The following is a 22991-nucleotide window of genomic DNA, read 5'->3' as shown; positions in this document are numbered from 1 at the left end:
GGAGCCACTTATAATTTCTTGTCACATGGCCCTTTTACAACAACATGGCAGCTTAGTTCTTTAAGGCCAGCGGGCAACTCTTTCGCTGCAGTCTTCCTAAGACAGATCTCAGGAGACTGCATGTAATCACATCATGTAATCGTAGGTATAACCTTCTGTTACCTTTGCCATATAATGTGCTCCACTCAAAATAGTTACTGTCCTGCCACTGTTGTAATTTTACATTGTTTGTAAGCAAGTTACAAACCCCGCTCATACTTAGAGGGGGCAGAGAGTATACAGTGGTGTGGCTTGAGGTCATCTTCAAATTGTGCCTACTATATATGGCTTGAGAGTTTTATTTGGTATTGTTTTTTGTAAGGTTTATTTTTATTTATTTTGACAGAGGGAGAGAGAGAGAGAAAGGAGAGAGAGAGTGAGCAAGTGGGGGAGGGTCAGAGAGAGAGGGTGAGAGAAGATCCCAAACAGGCTCCACGCTGTCAGCACAGAGTCTGATGTGAGGCTTTAACGCATAAACTGTGAGATCATGACCTGAGCAGAAATCAAGAGTCAGATACTTAACTGACTGAGTTACCCATGCTCCCCCTTTTAGTTGGTATTTCTAACCAGGTAACCATAATTGCTGTTATGTTATTATAAGCAATTTCTTTTTTTTTATATATATTTTTATTTATTTCTAGGAGAGAGAGAGAGAGAGAGACAGCCTGAGCAGGGGAGGGCCAGAGAGAGAGGGAGATACAGACTCTGAAATAGGCTCCAGGCTCTGAGTTGGCAGTAAGCACAGAGCCCGATGCGGGGCTCGAACCCACGAACCGCAAGATCATGACCTAAGCGAAGTCGGACACTTAACCGACTAAGCCACCCAGGCGCCCCTATTATAAGCAATTTCTATTTATGGGATATATTGAGTCTAAAAGCAACTTACAGTCTAATTTATATATGACAACATATTGAATTTCAGAACATACACATATTCACGCATACATAGATACAAATGTATACATATATGTTCTTTTAATTTTGCATCCTCCTATAGAACTGAAATCAGCCACAGTTCAATGTAATCATTGATACCTTGCCACTGAATGTCTTTATAGTGTAGATATGTTACAACCCAGTGATTTCTTTAAGAAGGAGTTTATATTACCTTACTCTCACCTACAGTATGAATCAGAAGAGATTTAGAACATCAAAGGATGTGGTGACTCCTTTTGAAATGCCATACACTTTGTACTAAACCCTCTGAGAGACAGCCAATCCTTATTAAAATCAAACTTTTAAGATAATGTGAAACTATCATTCTCTCTGGGCTGTATTATAAAATTTGGTTCAAAATAGATCTGAAACTTTTAATGGGTATAAATGTTCTCGCACATGGTATGGTGGATTGAGTATGGATAAGATGCACTGTGCTTTCTGGGAAACATGCCAAGCAGTGGCTTAAGGGGACCCCTATAAGGACTTTTCTTGCTTGGCTCCCTGACAAATGGCATGCCTGCTTAATCAAGACTAGGTGCAATATGGTTGCTGCCCTTTAACAAAACTGTAATAGAAGACAAAAGACAGAAGAGATAGGTAGTGGACGTGATTAGAGGGATAATGAAGCTTGCAGATGGGATGAGATGGCAAATGAGAACATCTCATCCAGAAAGGCTATGAGGAAGTTGGGAGTTCATTTCTATTTCATGAAAGTGATCACAGTAAAGATTGTCCAAGACTTTCTTTCTGAGTAGGTACTTAGAAACACAAGTTAAAGTGCCTCATCTTTGAATTTGGACAGCCTGGACAAGAAAGCTGGCTCAGGTACTTACCAGCTTGGACCAAGTTGATTAATCTTATTAAGTCACTATTACTTTCCCATTGAAGTGGATGGAAATGACACACCTTACAGAGAGAGTTGGGTATAGTACTTGGCCTTAATAAACACAACAAAACAAGGGAATAAGCATAAGAACTTGTGGCTACAAAGATGACAAAACCCTTGCAGGTTTCTTCAAGAAGCTCACAATCTAATGGTGGGGAAGGGGTTGCTACTCAGGCAAATGAATAATTACAGAGCGACCTGCTAACTCCCAGAAGAGTGGGGAGAAGTTATAGTCTTCAAGAGAGAGCAAAGATAATCAGGTATTGCTTTGCCCTCCCTCTTACCCTGGGCCTAAAGGCCAAAAGGGAGTTTGTTGTTGTTGTTGTTGTTGTTGTTGTTGTTGTTGTTTAATCCATGCCATTTGTGTCTCTCTAATTCTGTACCAAAAATTCTTAACCTTTCCACCAAAGAAAAATGCCAAAAGGGAAGCAAAGGTGAAGAGAATATGCAGCTGGGATGGTTATGAGCTAATAAAGGTCAAACAGACTGAGTACCTGGAGAGGAGACAACAAAATTGGTACTGGAAATGGCATCTGGTATAATAATGATCAAATGGTCAGTCTTTTTTTCTTTTTTTTTTTTTCCCCCAGAACTAGTTTTCCAGATAAGAAAAAGACGATGATGATGAGTAAGAAGTTAAATAATGGGAACTATGAATATGATCCATTGTCTCCTTGCACTCATTCATGAATATTTAAAATACTGAGTTCTTTTTTTTTGTTTTGTTTTGTTTTGTTTTTTAACGTTTTATTTATTTTTGAGAGAGAGACAGCGTGAGCAGTGGAGAGTCAGACAAAGAGGGAGACAGACTCTGAAACAGGCTCCAGGCTCTGAGCTGTCAGCACAGAGCCCTACACGGAGCTTGAACCTACGAACCATGCGATCATGACCTGAGCCAAAGCCGGACACTCAACTGACTGAGCCACCCAGGCGCCCCTAAAATACTGAGTTCTGAGCCAGATAAGAGTCTTTATAGTTTTTCTGGATCTTGAGGGACAAATATGAGGGTAAAATCACTACCTCTGCTTTGCTTCCCCATTTCTCTTCCTCACCATCAGCAATGGTATTTCTAGAATTGCAAGTCAATAATGAGGAAGGGACAAACCTATCACAATCTTGATTGCTTTTGTCTCTGTTGCTCTGGACAGAGGATAGAATATATGGCAATATTTTCAAATCAGTTGGTGTGAGGAGATATGAATTGCAACAAAAGACTTCTATGCGGGGTGGGATTTGTTCACATATATTAGGATGCTAATGTTCGTGATTTTTTTCTGTTAATAATGCTTCTAAATTGTATTCCTCTTAACTTGCAAGCTTTTAAAGACACCAAAAGCCTATATTTGTTGCAAATATTAAGTTGGGATAGATCTGCAACTTGGCTAATTTTCAACTTTTGACCAATCATATCAGCTGACTATTACAGGACATCGATGTGTCAAACACTCCTATAAAAAGAGTCAAGAAAAGGGAAAATATGGGCAGATATTAAAAATCAACAACGAAACACAAAGGCCAAAAAAGTTGTGCAAACCCTACATTTAGTAAAATTATATCGTAATTCTTTCTTGTCTACTCTCATAAAAACATGAGAACTCACAAAGACCCATTGAGGCTAACAAGTAGTACCCTACGTCAGTGGGAGAGGTCCCATTCAATGCCTTCCTCAGTTTTTTTTTTTTTTTTTTTTTNCAAAAGTATTTAACATTTTGTATTTTCCAAACCTCTCTGTCTTATGTATTTCACCCACTCCCAAGTCCACACATACATATACATAAATCGCATACATATCTCATTTTTCTAGGTTCTTTAAGTTGTTCTGTAGAGTAGTGTCTGGTCCAGATAATATGACAAAAATTATTGCTTTTAATTTTTAAAAATCCCTCCTGGGTGTACCTTCTGTCATAATGTTTTAGAAATACCAGATACTTTAAAAATACTTAAACACTGGGAATTGTTTGTTGCTGATTACAAAATGATTCATATGTATCAATCTAGAAGCCCTGTTTTCAAATTAATTGTGTGTTTAACTTCTGTTGTCTTCATTATCAATCATTAGCAAAATGTGAAGCAAAACCAGACAGAAATAAGCTTAAAATTTGAAATTTAAAATCTGAGACTAGATTTCTATCTGAGAGTTCATACTGTGGACCCCCTGTGATTTTGAAATCAGTAAAATTATTATAACCACATTATTTTGAACTAATACAAACTGTAAATATAATTTTAAGGAGATTTTTTTCCTCCCATTTAAAATTTATTCATTGGGACTAGTTTTGCTTCTGCACCTAGATGAAAGCTATCTGGAAATGATTATGTAATGTAAGGCACCATGGAAAGTAATTGACATATCCACATTATATAATATTCAAAACTTTGAACTTATTTCAATATTAAGATTCCTGCCTTATCCCAACATAGGCACAATTTCAGGTAGGAAGCCTAATGTCACAGACTGGGGAATGACCATGGCTAGTTTCTCTATATTGTCATAGTACCTTCTATTCTTTCTCTTCTCCCATCTGCCTACTCCTAATTCTGACTCTTATTTGTTGTATCATGATTAGGGAAGAGTTAGCTATTGGGCATAATAGCTTTTACTTGCCTGGTGCTGTCTTGACTTGACATCAAAATCTTTGGATTTGCCAGACATTTGAAATTGACTTTCTTAGGGTAGCTTTCCTGTACATGTACTCTTTGACCCACCCCTTCTCTTTGACTTTTCCCAAATTTGCCTTGGTGAGAGTAAAACTCTCTTCCCTGCCATATCACTTACTCCATCAGCTCCTAGACATCCAGAAATACTTTCAGATTCCCTCTCATAAGTTGTTTACTTCATCAAGCAGCCCTTTTGCACAGAATCCAAAATATCTTTAAGGCTGTCGCATCAACTCCCTCATATGTGTGATCAACATTTGGTCTCTTGCTTTTGAGATTTTTTGGATGGGATTTAGATCCACCCTCCTGTGTCTACTCTACTGTGCCATCACAGCCTTGTATTCTTAGTCTTGAGGGTAAGGATAGAAATCCTTGAAATTCTTTTTGGAACTGGTCTTGGAGTTGGTGGTAGTAAGTCATAACCCACTGAAAATTCCTCTGAAAAGTCTCTAATGACCTTCCTGAAGCCCCTAACTAAACTGAACGCTAGGATGTAGATACTACCCACCACTTTCCTTAGGAGCAGAACTCACAGTATAGCTCTCTCCAGAGAAATCCTCCTCATGAGCCTTTTCTGGTTCATTGATGTCTTTGCTTTGTGTAAGAGATTATTAGCTGTGCAAATATATGACAGTCATCACTATAAATTTGTGCCCTCTTTGGAATGTATCATCTACTATGTCTTGGTTCCTTAGGTAAAATCACCATTTCAATACTCTCTCATTCATATGACAATGCAGAGAGGTATAGTTTATGTATAGTTTATAGTTGATTTTATGAAGACATGAAAATGGTTCTTCATGTTTTTGATTTAATAATTATCTGAGTGACTTGTGCGCCAAACATTTTTCTCGGCATAAGAAATAAGATAGTAAATAAGCTACACAATGCCCCTCTATGCATGAAGCTTATATTCTTCTGAAAGCAGGAATATAGTTTGAAAAAGAGAAAAGTAAATAATGTTATTTCAGAGAAAGGAGATGAGAAACAGTGTGCAGGTGAGTAAGAGGGTCCTTTTAGGGACATTTCTGAAAGAAAATCTGAGAAACTGACCTTTGTACAAGAGTTACTTAAATTAATTGGGAATAATTGAATCTATATCATGGAACAGAAATATATGCATTTAATATACATAAACACATCTGGAGAACTATGAAAAATAGGCAATGGAATGTTTAATATGCATTTCTGGTTCTTCCTCTGTTAGTTCTTGGGAAGAAACCGTCATCTCTTCTAGGGAAGATTTCCTGATAAGGTTCTCCATCTTTCTTTTCACTGGGTCCCACCACAAATCTGGCCTGTATTGGGATGTTTGTGACCTTGTATCAGGGCTCTTATTACATTTGTAGACTATTCTTAGTCTCTGCTAATGAGATCGCTCAGAGTTCGCTTTGAGTATCACATCTTAATCACTTGATTTCTGCAGACGTTTCCTTTCTCCAAATAAACTCCTCAAAATGCCTGCTGCTCTGTGCTCATTAACCTGGGAATGGCTTCTCTAACTCCAATTTGAAAATACTCCTGACTTCTGAGACTTCTATCCTGATCAGGATTCTCCAAGCAGCCGCAATGGGAGAAGACTTTTAGACTCTTGAGTGTGAAAAAGAAAAAAAATCAATGACCAAATTTCCATCTGCAAGGGGGTTTTCCCTTTATGAATACATGGGGACTTCACTCTTTTGCAGTGCAGCATAACTAAGATCCCACCCAACTCCACTATCTGCCCAATTCCTACTTAATCATTTTGTGCTCAGCAAGGTTTAGGTGACTCAAAGATAACAAAATAATTAGCTAATGAGTAAATGAATGAGTAAAGAGATGAATATTCACAACTAAGAAGTTTTTTTTTTCCTCTTATAATCTTTTTCTACTCTTCATGTTTACTTATTTTGAGAGAGAGAGAGCACCAGCAGGTGAGGGGCAGGCAAGAAGGAAGAAAGAGAATCCCAAGCAGGCTCTGCACTGACATGTTGCAGGGCTCCAAGTCACAAACCCTGAGATCATTACCTGAACCCAAATCAAGAGCTGATGTGTAACCAACTGAATCACTCAGATGCCCCTCTTTTTCTACTCTTAACCCACAATTGATTTGATATAGGCTTCATGATGAAGACAATAGCCCTCATTTAAACAAACCCAAAGTAAGAATAGAACTACATGTCAGTGTAAACATCTACAACATTTTCCCACTTGCTGATGGATGTTAGCTTGGTAACCTGTATTTCCACAGTATTGCCACTTGGAATTACACTGGATTACATTAAAGATCTTTCAGATGAACAAATGGTCTAATCCAGAACAAGAAGGCAGCAATTCCTTGTTCACCATGCATGGGAAAGTACAGGGATGCCCCATTTTATTGTCCTCTGCTTTATTGCACTTCTCTGATACTAAGTTGTTGTTGTTGTGTTTGGTTTGATTTGGTTTGGTTTTGGGTGGGGTTTTTTTTGGTTGTTTTGTTTTCTTTTCTGTTTTGTTTTGCCCTTTTACACATTGAAGGTTTGTGGCAACCCTGAATCAGGAAAACCTCTTTTTTTTTTTTTTAATTTTTAATGTTTTGTATTTATTTTTGAGAGAGAGATAGAGACAGCATGAGCAGGGGAGGGTCAGAGAGAGGGAGTATGAGAATCTGAAGACAGGCTCCAGACTCTGAGCTAGCTGTCAGCACAGAGCCTGACACGGGGCTCGAACCCACAAACTGTGAGATCCTGACCTGAGCCGAAGTCGGATGCTTAACCAACTGAGCCACCCAGGCGCCCCCAGGAAAGCCTCTTGATGCCATTTTTCCAACCACACTTGCCAGATTCATGTCCCTGTCACGTTTTGGTAATTCTCACAATATTTCAAATGTATTTGTTATTATATTTGTTACAGTGATCTTTGATCAGTGATTACAACTTGCTGAAAGCTCAAATATGGTTAGCATTGTTTAGCAATAATGTATTTTTAGTTAAGGTATGTACATTTTTAGACATAATACTATTGCATGCTAAATAGACTAAAGTGTAGTGTAAACATAACTTTTATATGCACTGGGAAACCAAAAGTTCATTGGATGTGTTTTATTGCGTTAGTCGCTTCACTCTAGTGTTCTGGAAGTGAACCTGCACTATCTCCAAGGAAGGCTTGTATCTTCTTGCTGTGCTTGAAGCTTACTCTAGTAAGACTATTTCTAAATACTGTTGGCTTTAGAATACCAAATCCTAAAAATTTAGTGTGCATTTAAAGGACAAAAGAACAATTATATGCCATAAATGATATGTTAAAAATATAGTCGTGGATAAATGTTGCTTTGAAATCAAAACTGAAAGTTGAAGTCATTCTGAAAAGTTGAGGTAAGCTTATTTTTAAATAAGTACAACAGACCCCTACAAGAAGAAATACTATGCAGGCAATCCGGAATGTCTTATGGGAACAACTCATGGGCAATAAGGTAAGGGAATAAGGAGAAAGATCTCATGTTGCTTTATTTGTCCCCTAGAGCCCAACAGTATATTATTAGGCTGCCAGCCACAATCCCACAGAATGGCTTGCTCAAGATGAAAATTTGGCCTTTATTAAGGGCCTTCACTCTACAAACTATAGCACACTGCCATCTCTTATCTCCACCTTTAGCAAGCTACTCAGGACACTTGAAGGCTCTATCAGAACTTCAATTAATGAAGGAGATACATTATACTTGACTTGAGATTATTGAAGGTGATAAATTATACTTGACTTGAAATCATAATTTATTCAGAAAACATAACTAGGAGAATAAGTATTGCTTTTATTAAGCCAATTGCTTTGTTTATTCAGAAAGGGTCCCTAAAGTAGAAAGACCATCCAGAAGCTGTAGTTCTCTAGGAGTCTAAGTACAGACCATATGCAGGCTCTGACATGGTAATTGTTGTATAATTAGACTCTGAAACTTTGTTAGATCTGTTCTGAGAGGGTTTTCAGTTGCCTTGATCTGAAGAGAATGGGTAAATCTCTGATATTTCAGGGAATAATCTGGATGGTGTACCATTTTCAGGGTATAACCAAATCATTCACATTCTGCCTGGGTGCCCCAGGGAACTATATTGGAATGAGAAAGAATTGTAAAAGCCTTGGTTTAAATTGAGATTGGTTACTGGGAAGGGAAGACTTTTGCAGTAAAGTTAGACAAAGCACAGCCAACCATAGGAAGTGGGGCAAGACCTAGACTAATGGAAAGGATAATATTTTCAAAGATCTAAGAATAGCTAGGGAAGTAGAGGTGATCCTTTCACACAAATACTCTTCTTGCAGGGCATATGGAGCATGGCAGTGGTGAGTTCAAGAGCAAATGATATTTGGACAATTGTATTGGGTAGGTGGCATAAGGTAGTTGTTTTGGTTTCTTTAACCACGATCCACATATGTAATTCCTAAGCACATATTCTAGATGCTGCCTCCAGAAACCATCCTTAATTTTCTAATTCTGTCTATTCTTACTGCTGCATATTCAATATCAAGCCACTCTCACATGCACTACTGATCTACTCTTGACCCCTTCAATCCAACTTCTCATGTATAGCCACAGTTGTAGTTTAAAAGTCTAAGCCAGATTATATTATTTTCCAGTGTGAAACTCTCCAAGAGCTTTTTCATGCCATACAGAATACAAAGAAATTGTTTTCCCTGGCCCAGCAGGCCTACTTCTCTGTACTGGATTGAATGGTGGCTTCCTAAAAGATACATCCACATCCAAACCTCCAGAACCTGTGGATGTGCCCCTATTTGGAATATTATATTTACATATGTAGTTAAGTTGAGGGCCTTGGGATGAGATCATCCTGGATTATCCAGATGGGGCCTAAATACAATGGCAAATGTTCTTATAAGAGACAATCCATAGGAAGACATATGGAAAAGAGAAGGCAGCCATCGGAAGCAGAGATCAGTTATGTGTCCACAAAACAAAGCAAACCTGGAGCCACTAGAGCTGGAAACAGTAAGGAGGAATTCTCCCCTAAAGTCTTCGGAGAGTCCTGCTGGCATCTCAGTTTCAGGCTTCTGGCTTCCATAAGTGGGAGAGAATCAATTTCTCTTGTTTTAAGCCATCAGACTGCAATAATTGTTGTGGAAACCAAAGGAAACAAACACGTTCTCCATCCACATCTCCTACTCTAATGATTGCCTACTTTATTCCTACTAAACTAGCCTCTTTCTCCCCCTTGCCGACTTTAAGTATATCATGCTTCTTGTCTTTGCCTGTTTGGCCTGCTGCAGCAAAACACCACAGACCAGGTAGCTTATAAGGAACAGAAGTGCATTTCTCATACTTCTGGAGGAGTGAAATTGGAGATCAGGGAGCCAGAATGACCCTCTTCCAGGGTATGGACTCTCAGGTCCTCACATGGAAGAAGGAGCAACAGCGGTTTCTGAAGCCTTTTTTTTTTTTTTAAGTTACTGTTTTCACTCAGAAGTATTTCATCCTAATGACCTAATACCTTCCCAAAGTCCCACCTTCTAATACCATCACATTCAGCATTGAAATTTAACATATGAATTTGAAGGGGGACACATTGAGCCCACTGAACTCTCTTAAACTTGGAGTCTTTACATTAGCTGCCTTCTCTGCCTGCAGAGTTTTCTTCTAGATCTATGTCTAGTTCTCTCTTGTCATTATTTAAGTGTTTCTTTTCTTTTAAGTTTATTTATTTTGAGAGAGAGAGAGAGAGAGAAAGAGAAAATCCCAAGCAGGCACTACACCACTAGCACAGAACCCCAAGCGGGCCTCAAACTCACCAACCATGAGATCATGAGCTGAGCCAAAACTAGGTGTCAAACACTTAATCAACTGAGCCACCCAGGCACCCCGACTCTTTCTTTTGCAAAAGGATCTTACCAGACCAAATCAATGTAATATTTCTCCTTAGTAATTCCCTATCTTGTCATCCTTTTATATTCATTCCAATACTTATCTTTACCTCATCTTCTCTGGTTTGTTATCTGTCTAACCCCAAAGAGGGATGCTCTGTGAAGTCAGAGTTTCTCATCATCTGACTCACTACAGAATCCTGAGTGTCTAGAATAGTCCCTGATATTCAATAAGCATTTAATTAATGTTGAATGAGATATATATCCGATAGCTATCAATATGCTAAGGATTTAGGTGATATGCTGGATATCTAGAACTTTAAGAGACAAGCGAGGTTCTTTTGTTGAGGTGCTTGGATCTGGGTTATGATATATTACCAAAGACTTAGACTTAAAGAAGAGGACAAGAATCTCCTAAGAGATCACAGATACATATGGAGGCATGGTCTTGGGGCTAAATTGGTATTATTTCCCAGAGTAGTATATAGAGTATAAGCCATTAAAGCATAAGATCAGGGGTAAATCCAGAACAATGATATCATGAGATGGACTGTGTGAGTGAGGCTACAGAAGATAGCCAGGGTTTGTTCTGCCTATAGCTGGAGTCCATTGCCCACTATTAACTGGAAAATAGGACTCACAACATTGGGGAAAAGTCAGGTATGGGCAGTAGGAGACAAAGACTACAACTCTCAGTTGCTCTGGTGAAAAGATGACTTGGCTTTCTGATAATCTAGATGTAATTTTCTAGTGAACTAGATCTAGGGGACGAGATCCTTCTGAATAGGGCCGGTTTAAGTTTAAATGCATTAACTTGAAATGATTCCATATGCTCTCAATGGTACTACAAATTGCAACCTAGAAGAGTCCATATCCAACAGTAGGCTGACACTGGTATCTACATTATCTAGTTATGAGGGTGGGGAGGGGAGAACATCCCTGATGATGCCATTATTCAGCCTTTTGTATCTTGTCCACCTTACCCGCCGTTTAAGAAGCTTAACGAGGGTATCCTAATCCAACTCACAAGTTAAGGAATTCATATCATCTGAGAATAATGAATATGAATATCATGAGAATAAATAAACCGAAGAATAATGTGTGAGCAGGAGGTCTTGGAAGTTACTCTTTTAGAACCACCATCTTAGTGAATTTTGTACAGGTGGGAGAGTGATCTAGTGCAGTATCCTTGGAGGGTCTTTGTGATTTCTCATAATATTAGCTTAATGACAGCAGGCAGAGACCCATGAAATCCTGTTTGGAGGCATGCAGCCATTTTAGAGTTCCCAGAGATAAGGTCTGTTGATGTATCCTCTCATGAGATAAAGCTTGTCCTATAGAAGTTATTTTAGCATTTTTCATTGCCTCTGACTTTCCCAAAGGTTCTCTGTTGTTATTGTTAGCTGTATATTTTGAAAACAAAAAACAATCAGGTTGAAGAAAAGGCCTCCTGTATGTTTGTGTCTGTGGGAATAAATGTGGAATAAAATATATATAATGCATGGTGGTTGATATTTTGTGTCATTTATCTTCACTTGTGAAGAGGAAAGGGATAAGTCACTCATGACTGTGCCAGTCCTGATCCATTCTTCATCAATACACTCATGAAGATAAATGCCACATTTACACAGACCACAGTATCATGTGTCCTTTCAGACCATAGATTTAGATCGCTTAGAGCAGAAGGTTGACTTGATGCTATTATTTGAAAATCAAGGACATTTTTGTTGTACCATCTCCTATTCCCACACATCCTGATCTCCAGTGTTAAACTAGGATACCACTAGCAGCTAAAGAGATATTTAAGTAACATATAAAATATTTATATATTATTTATATTTATAAAATGCTTATATTTATGTAAAATATAAAGTATATTTTATATGCATGTTTCTTCTTCAGATACTCACCTTTAATTNCCACAGCAGTGTTCTCCAGTGGCAGTTGATTAATAGGATGTCTTGGTCCTCACATGGTGATAAGGGGTACAATCAAGAAAATACTACAGAAAAAATTAAATGTAAGTGGCTAATTCTCTCTGTGGACAAGTTAGATGACAGGGGAGCAAGTCAGAATAGAACTGTTGAGAATTAATAGTATTTGAACAGCTTTATTAAGAAAAAACAGCATGGACACCTTGGTTTTCCATGATGTACAAATGGCTGTACTATTGGATTTTAAGGCTATGGCAGAGCAAGTATCTTGTCTGCTGTATGCTTGTGGACCCTGCTATAGGTAATCAATAGAAAATGAACCTTTTGTAACTCAGTACTGAATGTCCTTATTCTGGTTTTGTTTATAATTACTGTTCCACAGATTGACTATCTGAAGCTAGAAGACTTTGCATTAAAATAAAACTATTGGCTCTTTTTCCTTTGGTTGGTACATGAAAATTTATATAAACAGAAGTTAACTGAAAGGATGTCCATAAATTCCAGAAATTTGATGAAACAAATTGGACATTTCCAAAATCACTGTCCCTCTTTGGAAACTGTTAGCTTGAACCATATGAAATTGCTGATGCCAATAGTTTTTTATTTAGAATATGGCATTTTTAAAATTTTACATACTGATGGATATTATAATTGTATAATTTTATATACTGATGGATTGTGTGATTCAGGGTGTATGTTTAGTTGGTTCTTTCTGTATATAACCATTCACTTATTCAATATTTCATTCACTTATTCAAGAAACATTTATTTAGTACATACTAAATGGCAGTAACTGGGTTATACATGCACATAAAATGGAATATTGTGCCTATCCCAACAGATCATGTTGTCTAATGGTGCAAAAAGACACATACTATGCAAGTATGTCATGGACGGCTAACACAATAGTTGATTAATAAATAGTTGCTCAGTAAATGCTCTTTTTATTATTCCCATTGCTCTATCTGTAAACAAATCCAACAGACTCCAATGTGTTAAAAAAAAAAAAAGCACAAAATGCAGGTTCCTAAATTTAGAGAATTGTAGTAATGATTAATGGCATGGGTACATCTTTCCCTCTCTTAGCTTGTTCATGTTAAAAAATTATGTATTGGAGAGAACAGTAGCATAGGGTTCTAAATACTTAACATCTTGTATGAACAATGATCCTATATTTAGTCTTGCCCCCTTGAAACTTGATCACATTACTTAACTTCCTTATACTTTAAGATTCTGATCTGCAAAATGGAAAATTATAACCTATTTCTGCCTACCTCCCATAAATATAAGGGTCAGACAGGATAATATCTATGAAGAAATTATCTAATCTATAATGTATACTATAAGCAAAAGGTAAACTTAACATCATCTTTTTCATTACTAATCTAATTTTTATGGTGATACGTGAAAGGTCAGGTGGTATATTTTCCCATTCGTAGGCATGATCATGTATTTGGGGATGAGTACATGTGCCAGTATGAGATAATCATTTTATAAAAATGGGTAAATTGTTTAGTTCCTCCCCAAATCAGTAGAGCAGTTTTATACACCGTGAATGAAACTGTCAGGTAACAGTAATCATTTCTATTACCTGAGAGCTTACAATATCCCAGGCTTAGTGGCCTATGGCTATCACCTCATTTCATGTTCAGAACAACCTTCTGTATTTGGACCTAAACTTTACAGGTGAAGGAATTGAAGTCTAAAAAGATGATAGAATTTGCAAGTCACAAAGTTACTACATCTAGTGACAGAATTCATTGACTTAACATCTTTACCTTATCACATGATCTGATTTGGATTCATCATCCTCTCCATCTTTGCACAGACTTTCCTGCTTGATAATCTCCATTTTCTCCAGAGAAGTTCTCAGAGAAGCACTTAACTTCTCTGGGCTTTAGTTTCCTCATCTGTAAAAGTGAACTTTTGGTGGGGCTCCGTCTGTAAAAAAATCCAAAAGACTCCAGGTCCTGGGACCTCACAGTATTGGAAGAGACAGAAATACATACATACATACGTACGTACATACTCATTATCTCTAGTTGTGAAAAACATGATTAAGAAAGATAAAGCAAACTAAGGAGATTAAGTGCTATGGGGAAAAGGGATATAGTTTAGGCAGCGTAGCCAAGGAAGGCCTCTCTGAGCAGGTGACCTGGAAGAAGTGAAGAAGCAAAGCATGCAGGTATTTGGATGAAAGGTAGTACCATGGTCATATGCATGGAAAGCTACAGGTCTGTCTGGGTTAAGAAGGTTCCAGGCAGAAGGATAGCAACTGCAAGTTTTTTGAGGTAGCCCTGTTCTTGGCATATTGGAGGAATAGCAAGGAGCCAGAGTGACCAGGGTGAGAGTAAGAGCAGTAGTTGTAGCAGGATAAGATCAGAGAGGTAGGAGGGATATAGAACAAAAATATAAATGGTCTCGTAGGCTACTGGAAACACTTCACTATTACTCTGAGTGAATGATGTAAGAAGCCTTTGATCATTGAACAGAATGAATGAGATCTGACTCTCATTCTGATAGGATCCCTCCACTGTGTGGCAAAACAAACAAACAAACCAAAAAACAAAACAACAACAACAACAAACAGAAGAAACACACAAAGAGAAGCAGAGACACCAGATATTGGACCAGGCTATAGGAATCACTGAACTATGCAGATAGGAAATGATAGGAATCACTGAATTATTCAGATAGAAAATGGAGTAGGATGTAACAGTTGAAGTGAAAAGAAGTGACAAGATTCTTGATATACAGGATTACCAAAGTATAGGCAATAGAACATCAAGGGGATAGGGTGTAGAGGTAACAGGACGCAGTAGTGGGATAAAGTGAAACAATAGAGACTCAAGGGACTTTGGTCTGACCTATTCAGAGGATGATCCCCAGAACTGTGCTTGGCATATGGTAGGAGCTTAAATTTTTTTCATTGAATGAATGAATTCATGAATGACTGGATTTTCTCTTAGAAAAGTCTTTATTGGGGATGGATGTCCAGTTGGAATCAAGGGCTTTATTTTGGACAGATCGATTTTCAGTGCCTCCAATGGAATTCTCAAGTTCGCAGTTTTATATACAAGTGTGTACTGCAGGCTGGAGGTATATGTTTGTCGATACTCTTTAGAGCCACCGTAGGACCACTTGGAGAGTGAGTATAGACAAAGAATAGGTCCACTAACAGAGCTCTGGTGCACTCCAGGGTAGTAGACTAAGAGATAAAGCACAACTAGTCATGGAGGTCGAGCAGATTAACCAATGAGACAGAAGGAGAATTGAGGGAGTGGTTTCCCAGGAGCCAAGTGCAGACATTGTTTCAGAAAGAACAGGGTGGTCACTATGTCAAATGCTGCTAATTCTTGTCTAATATGAGAACTGAGGATTGGCTACTTGATTTAACAATGAACATGAGTGTTCTCCTCCCATCTCTTCTTTACCCCTTCTACACATATGGATTGTTACCCACTGTCTTGTTTCACATTTTTATAAATCCCTGACATGTTACTTTGTCACTCACATTTCATGTGTGCTAACAGAAGTTCTTGAAACCATGAGATTTGGGGAAAGTTTCCATATGATTGAGTTACACATCTTTTAAAACCAATAATGGAAAATCCAAAGATCATCTTTGAAATAAAATTCCATTATAGACAGTTTACTTGTGTAATAATAATAATAATATCCGCTAGTGGTATATTGCTTTGAAGTTTGAGAAGCACATTTACTTGCACTATCTGTTCCAAACAAAACCATCTAACACATTAAAGTGCCCCACTTTGAAGCTTACACCATCAGACTATGCCACCTGCTAACACCTCCTTGTAGGAGTCCCCAGCAGACCCACACTTCACTCCTCCTCATTCCTTGAAGATTTTAACACCTGCCTCCCTGCTGTTCTTTCCAGGCCTACTCTTGATAGAATCTTGGTGATTTCACTATCCATGTCAGTCCCTTGATCTTGATTACTAATTGTGTGGGCTTTTTCCATCTGTACTTGCCCAGGGTTTCCGCTTTGTATAGTTCACACCAACTGTATGTCTAAGCTTTGGCTGTAAAGATCTGTGTTTGTGGGAATTAAAGATTCTTTAGTTTTCTTTACAATGCTTTGGAAAAAGCCAGCTCTATGTCTTCACATTTCTTTGCTCCAAGTCCTGTGTGGCCCTCAATCTCAGATTGTACTTTGTAATCCACCATTGCTGTAGAAATGTTGGGAGGGGATCTTAGGCATAGGAATTGGGATGGGTAGGAGGAGGAGATGTTAGTGTCTCTCTTGTTTTGGGGTGTGGAAAAAGAAACAACTGGAGTTGACAACCGATAACCTCTTTAAAAGCCTTAACATGCTATTTGACTTTAGTAATTCAATGTGTTCTGTTTAACTATTTCCTGTCCATCTTCAAAATATATTCTCATTTGATCTTAAGAGGTAGTTTTGAAGACACTGGATCTGAGAGAAAATTTGACTTGTTGAAGGTCATTGATAAGTCAGAACCAAGTGTAGACTGCAGGTCTTCTGACTCCAAATAGCATTTTTTCATTGGCCTTAAAAAATGCATTGTTCAAAATGTCCAGTGGTTAAAATAGCTGCCTTGGCTCTCTGCCCAGGAGAATGTTAAAATACAGTGGCAATTCAATAAATATTGTCACCAGTGTTGTCTGTGGCAATGGTGGTGGCAGCAGATCCAGAAATGTGCTGAATTGTTCTAATGGATGCTTTCTTATTTTTTATTTTTTTAGATTGGCAAACACGTTGCCTGTTTACAGCATAGAGACCACAATGGAGAGCTAGGTGGGTGATGATTCATGCTAAATCTTTCCCACAATATGCTGAACACTACAACAGCAGCTAATGTGAAGTGGCTCATTATACACTGTCAAATCCAATAACAGCAATGACTGGCTTTGCTAGCACGAGCAACTTGTGGGAAGCCCAGCTACTGCAAACCACTACTGAATTTCAAAAAATAGGCTGCTGCATAGTAGAAAAGACATATTCACTGAGCCATATTTGCAAATGTCTTGTATGTTTCTCTTTGCCAGCTTAGAAACAGCCTTCATGTTCCCAGCTTGACATCAGAGATGACTCTCCTTGGGATCCACTTCTCTTGTGAGTTCCTCCTCCTTCAACTACACTTTATGCACTGAAGATTTTATAAGGGTAGGGGTGGCTCATAGACAGATCTGGAAATGTGGTTCCACTATAGAAATATTCCCAGAGCTCCCTCTCCACTCCCTCTTCCACTAGCCAATCATCCCATACACACAGACACATTTACCTTCTGCAGTACAGCATCCATAGGTAGTGTAACTATACACAGAGAGAAATCGTGAGGCAGCAGGCAGGACCGCCCATTCCTTGCTGTATGACTTATGACAATGTGTCTTTTTGTCTCCATTTAATTGTAATCTTCTGGAAAGCAGGATCCTGGATTTATTGATCTATTTAGTAATGCCTATGAACCGTAGTTGTCCTTCCATAAATATGTATCAGTGAAATTAATGCATTCCCTTCTGAAAAGTCCATAATTAAGCTAGGGAGTGGGATTTAATCTTCCTGTTTCCTTGTCCCTAGCACAGTGCCTGATATACAATAGGTAGAGACTACATGTCCATTTAGTGAGAGAACAAGGGTATGAATGAGTTCATCAATCACATGGTTCCCTGTGGCCAAATTAAAGGCTAAGCAAACATTTTCCAACCATCAGAGACAAAGAAGTGATGACTTCCAGTCATTCTTCTTTGCGTCACCAGGAGTAATGCCCTGAAAGTGATTGTTTATTTTGGAAGGCAAAAGCTAATCTGAAGTGATTTTCTTTATTTTTATATTCAAATATCTATAAAATAGAAAAACACCAGAGACCTATTCATTGCTCACAAATGATTTATGGGGTAATAATGTGCTTGCTTTTCCAGCTGGGCTGCACTTTGGTGCTATCCTGGGTTTAATTGAAAATATGCTGTGACCTTGGTTTTGTTCACTGGGCATGGGGGGACATAATTGGCATGAGGCCTCTGAAGAACTCCCTTTTAATGAATGTCATTTGGTTAATTTGGGGTTTGCCTGCGGGAAATAATGTATGAAGTCCTGAGAAAACAAGACACATTTTATTTGCATATAGTTCACATGAAGGTAATGATTTAAAAAAAATTTTTTTAACTTTTTATTTTGCTATACCTATTTGTTGAATTCTAAATGCTATCAGTCTGATAATAGCATTGTCCCTAACGGTCTCATGTTTCATCATAATTAAATAAACAGCTTGTGAATTACAGTCCAAAAAATGTCTGTGTTCCACTCTTAACTTAAGGGGTTTCCATAGAAACCGTGGGCAGCAAGTTTAACTGACATTCATTGGGACTTGATGCTACATGCAGTGTTGCTGTCTCTCTGTTTTCCTGTTACTCTGTGTATACATCTCTTTCTCTTCCTTTAACCCTGGAAACCCTCTCCCGCTTGGTCTTCCTCTGCCTCTTCCTGTTCCTCCTCCTCCTCCTCCCGCTCCTCCTCCCCCTTCTCTTATTAGCAATGAGGAAGTAATTTGGACTCAGTTAGATTTAACAAATGCAATAATACTAAAATGAGCTCTGATACTTAAGTGTAATTGTGTTATTAGCTGGAAATGTTTTTCTTCAAAAACAAAAGAATTGAGAGTGAAGTTTACCGAGGAAGCACATGCTGATAAGAAGGAACCCTTGACTGCCAATTGGAACTCGGCAGGCTATATATCATGGGCCATATCTCCACCCCAGCTGTGGCTTTTCCTTGATTTAGGCAGCCCAAACTGATGTTTCTTTCTCCTCAGTCCTGATTTTCAGTCTTCTACCTGGAGTATGAAATCATTGTGCTGATCATATTCCAAGGGAATGAAGGAGTTTATTTAGGGAAGAAAAAACATACCGTATATTGTGTACCTACTGTGTGCCAGATATGCTAGATACTTGCATTTAGGTTGTCTTAGTTAATCCCACAAAATTCATTGCCAGGCAATGTGCTGGAAGAGAAAATGGACCTGGAGCTGGTGGCTGAAGTTTAGATCCCACAACTGGGTGGTGGAAAAGCCTTGGTTATAGTTCATAGATGCTCCATCTTGGTATGTCAAAGGCAAAATGAAGCACTTCTAAGAAACAGTGTTTCATTAGGAATATTTTTAATTCTTTTTAATGTTTATTTTTGAGAGAGAGACAGAGCGTGCATAGGGAAGGGGCAGAGAGAGACAGAGACACAGAATCTGAAGCAGGCTCCTGGCCCCAAGCTGTCATGTCAGCAAAGAACCCAATGCAGGGCTCCAACCCATGAGCTTTGAGATCATGACCTGAGCTGAGTTGGACACTTAATAGATTGAGTCACCCAGGCGCCCCAGGATTAGTTTTAATAATGCAGCCAGTACTCTGTGGGAGTTGTTTTTCTTCATCCCTTTAGAAATGAGGAAAATGAGTTGCCAAAAGAGTAAATTGCTTATCCAAAACAATATAGCTAGTAGAGAGTATATATCCACACAGTGCAATGGTTAAAGGGGTATATTAAGACAGACCTGAGATCATTGACTAATTGCACGATTTGTGTCAGACAACAGGCACCATCTATTTCATGCAGTTGTTATGAAAATTAAGTAAAATTGTGTATGTAAAGTATGCAGAGTGTCTGCCACACAGAAAGCTGTGGTTTGTACTCTCTCTCCCTCCTCCCTCCCCTTTCTGTTTGATATTGTCTTTAGTATGGATTCAAAGTCTACCTAATATTTATAGTTTTAGAAGTTACAAGCCATTCACAATCCATAAACTATCTAAAGTTACCCTGATAATGAGAAGGGAAAGACAAAAAATATCACACCTACTTTACAGGTGAGGAAAAGTGAGGTTCAGGATTATTGACCACATCTCCATATAGTGAAAGAGGAAATGGAGTTTTTACCTAGGTCTCTGGGGTCCCATTTAAAATTAAAACTCTCAGAGTCTAGTATTTTAATTTGGATTCGATGTTCACGGGTTTGAAAGCTTCAACCCAGCAGATTTTAATTCATCTTTCCTGTAAATGGTAAGAGGATGACACTTTTAGCAGGAAGGGATTGGGGGGGGGTAGTTGGGAGAGGGTAGTTACAAAGTTTCTCTCTTACAGACCTGTTTTCTGGTCATTCTCCCAGGGGAATGAAGAAATGCAGTTCTTAATCCCAGGTACATAAGAGGCACTGATTTTACATGGTGGTAGGCTTTAGTGGGGTCGAGTGGAGTGGGGAGGAAAGACTCACAAGAAGCCAAGAGGGTAAACAGCTTAGGTAAGTGTGTGATAGGACATGACTGCTGGAGAGCATAATTGTTATGCCCCGCCCCCCCCAAACACACACAGACATGGACATGTGTGTATACACAAGATTAATCAGAATGAACATTTCTTTATTACATAATCATTGTACAGCTTCAAAGAGTTCATACTAGGAGAGAAAAGCTTACCTCTGCCCTTTTTACCTATGGTGTGCCTATCTACGCTTGCCTTCTTATGAGAATACTCATTCTGTGTTGTCTTTGAAAGAACTTTTTAAGCTCCTTTCTCCATTTTGTGTTAGTTTATTTAAAACTAAATGAGAGAATCCCTGAAGCAACTTAGGTGGACACACAGGGACTGCAGTATGTCACTAAGTGCTGCAAACATACAAACAAGTAACAGTACCACAGACCACCCCGCTGTGTTGTGGAACTTTTTTGCTCAGGACTCCTCATTATGTTATGTGACACATAGAACCATTGCCAACTTAGTACAACTGAATCTCTTTCTTATTTTTGAGATGAAAGATAGCTATAAATAGAAATTTTAATATTTTTTCTTTGCAGGTTGGGGGCTGAAGAGAGTGAGTAAGAAAAGGAATTACTATAGATACTGCAAAGCAGGGTCAGCAAACTATTTTGTAGATGGTCAGTGAGTTAGTATTTTGGGCTTTGTGAGCCTTATAGTCTTATCACAACAGCACAATTTAGCACATTAATGTGAAAGCAGTCATAGACAATGCATACACAAATGGGTGTAGAAGTATTCCAGTAAAACTTTATTGACAAAAACAGGTATTGAGCCAGATTTTGCCTGTCAGCAATAATTTTCCAACTACCAGTCTTAGAATTTTGCCTACATCTCTCTCCACCTTCTATTTCCATTCATGGGACAGTTGGAGCATAAAAGATGGGATTGGGGAGTGTAGGAGTGACAACCATATCATAATTGACCCTCATTTTATGGATTTTGCCTTTTGCTACACTTATTTTTGATTAAACTTTATCTTTCTAGTATCCCTTTGGCATGGAAAGAGCAGGTATTCATTCTGTCTTCACTTGACAGAAGGGTAAAGTGACATCTATAGTGTCACCCAACGTCTTTGACATCTATAGTAGAATCTGATGGCCACCCTTGTGTTTTTTCATTTGGATTATTCTTTCTAGGATGCATCCCTTAAAGAATAAAGAAAGATAGTAGGAAAAGTAACCAAGAAGTAATTTTCATTACAAACCAAGGAAAAACGAGTTAACTAATGACTTAAATAGGGGCATGCACAGGCTTCCCTTTCTTATTCCATTAAGACATCATAGGGGATCCAGTTCCTTATTGCTTTTCATCTATATTCCTGATTCCCCCCACCCTCTGCCCCAGCCCAGTAATATTTTGGAAATGATGCATTGTAAGCAAATAAATACCAGATAATATCAGGAGTTCTTATTTTGCACAGTACTGTGTTAACTGAAGCTTGTTCATACTGGAACCGAGTCTTCATTTTGCAAGGTTCCATGGTAACTGAAAACAAATCTGTTATAAGAAAATGTGCAAAAAAGAGGACTTGGTTCCAGTATGCATGACCTATGTTTAACACAGCACCACGCAAAATGAGGACTGCCTTAAGTAAATAACTAAAAATCCAATTTCCAAATGTCTGCATCTGCCATATAATTCCCTCTTTTGTGGTCATTAGGGGGAAACAAAGAAATCACTGATTACAGTCATTTCTATTATCTGACATGTCATCACCAAGGTTTCCTCATTATGCAGTATTAAACAGTGTTGAGGTTACTTGAAACCAGCTCCAGTTCCAATTAGAAGGCCATCCCTGCTATCTGCATTCTGATTAAATGACGTTGCCTGGAAATCACAGAAAGAGTCTACTCTGTTTCCTCCCCTTGCTCAGATCTCATAAACAGACTCAATTAAAGAGAGTTTCCTTATCAGGTTTTTGTGGGTCATTTTGGTGAATTTATTAAAGTCTTGAGTCATGCTGAAAACTAGAAGGTGGTGGCTCTGAGATCTTCAGCAGGAGCCAGGGCTTGATGGACGGGACTTGCTTTGACATTTTAGGGAGTCTGAAATATACAGAAGTCAGAGCAGCCAGTCATGGGTCAGGAATCAAAGAAGCTGTTGAAATAGGAAGGGAGTCTCACAGAGTAAGGATTGCAGAGCAGAGATGTAAAAATCATAATGTCATGTCAGCCTATATTTTAGTGAAAAAGTGGAGCCTACTCCAGGCCCTCATTATTCTATTCCTTGATTATTGAAAATTTCTTAGTAGACATTCAGACCATACAGTGTACTCTATCCCATCCATGGTCTATACTGTTGCAAATTTGTTCTTCCTTAGATACTTTTCCCATTATACTGTTCCCTTCCATCACAAAGAGAAAAAATCAAGTCCCTACAACTCGTCTGATGACTTAATACAGAATCTAAATTTCTTTGGTCTGTT

The 22991-nt window shown here is 38.4% G+C and overlaps 1 protein-coding gene across 3 annotated transcripts in view; it reads left to right on the top strand.

Moving 5' to 3' along the window:
- The window catches only part of LRRC4C (leucine rich repeat containing 4C), a 171648-nt gene that overhangs the window by 131184 nt on the left and 17473 nt on the right, over positions 1–22991 (top strand). Inside the window, exons 1-3 of one of the 3 annotated variants that reach the window (XM_077762297.1) lie at positions 12274–12368; positions 17014–17065; positions 17317–17383. The exons of the other annotated variants lie outside the window; for them this stretch is intronic. The gene's annotated coding sequence lies outside the window, so the exon portion shown is untranslated. Of the gene's footprint in view, positions 1–12273; positions 12369–17013; positions 17066–17316; positions 17384–22991 lie in introns of those variants that run through there. 3 annotated transcript variants of the gene reach the window in all.

This window comes from Crocuta crocuta, unplaced genomic scaffold (assembly GCF_008692635.1).
Source record: "Crocuta crocuta isolate KB4526 unplaced genomic scaffold, BGI_CrCroc_1.0 scaffold34, whole genome shotgun sequence".
Taxonomy (NCBI): Eukaryota; Metazoa; Chordata; class Mammalia; order Carnivora; family Hyaenidae; genus Crocuta; species Crocuta crocuta.
Note: the sequence above shows the minus strand (reverse complement) of the source record. Positions and strands in the feature narration are given on the sequence as shown.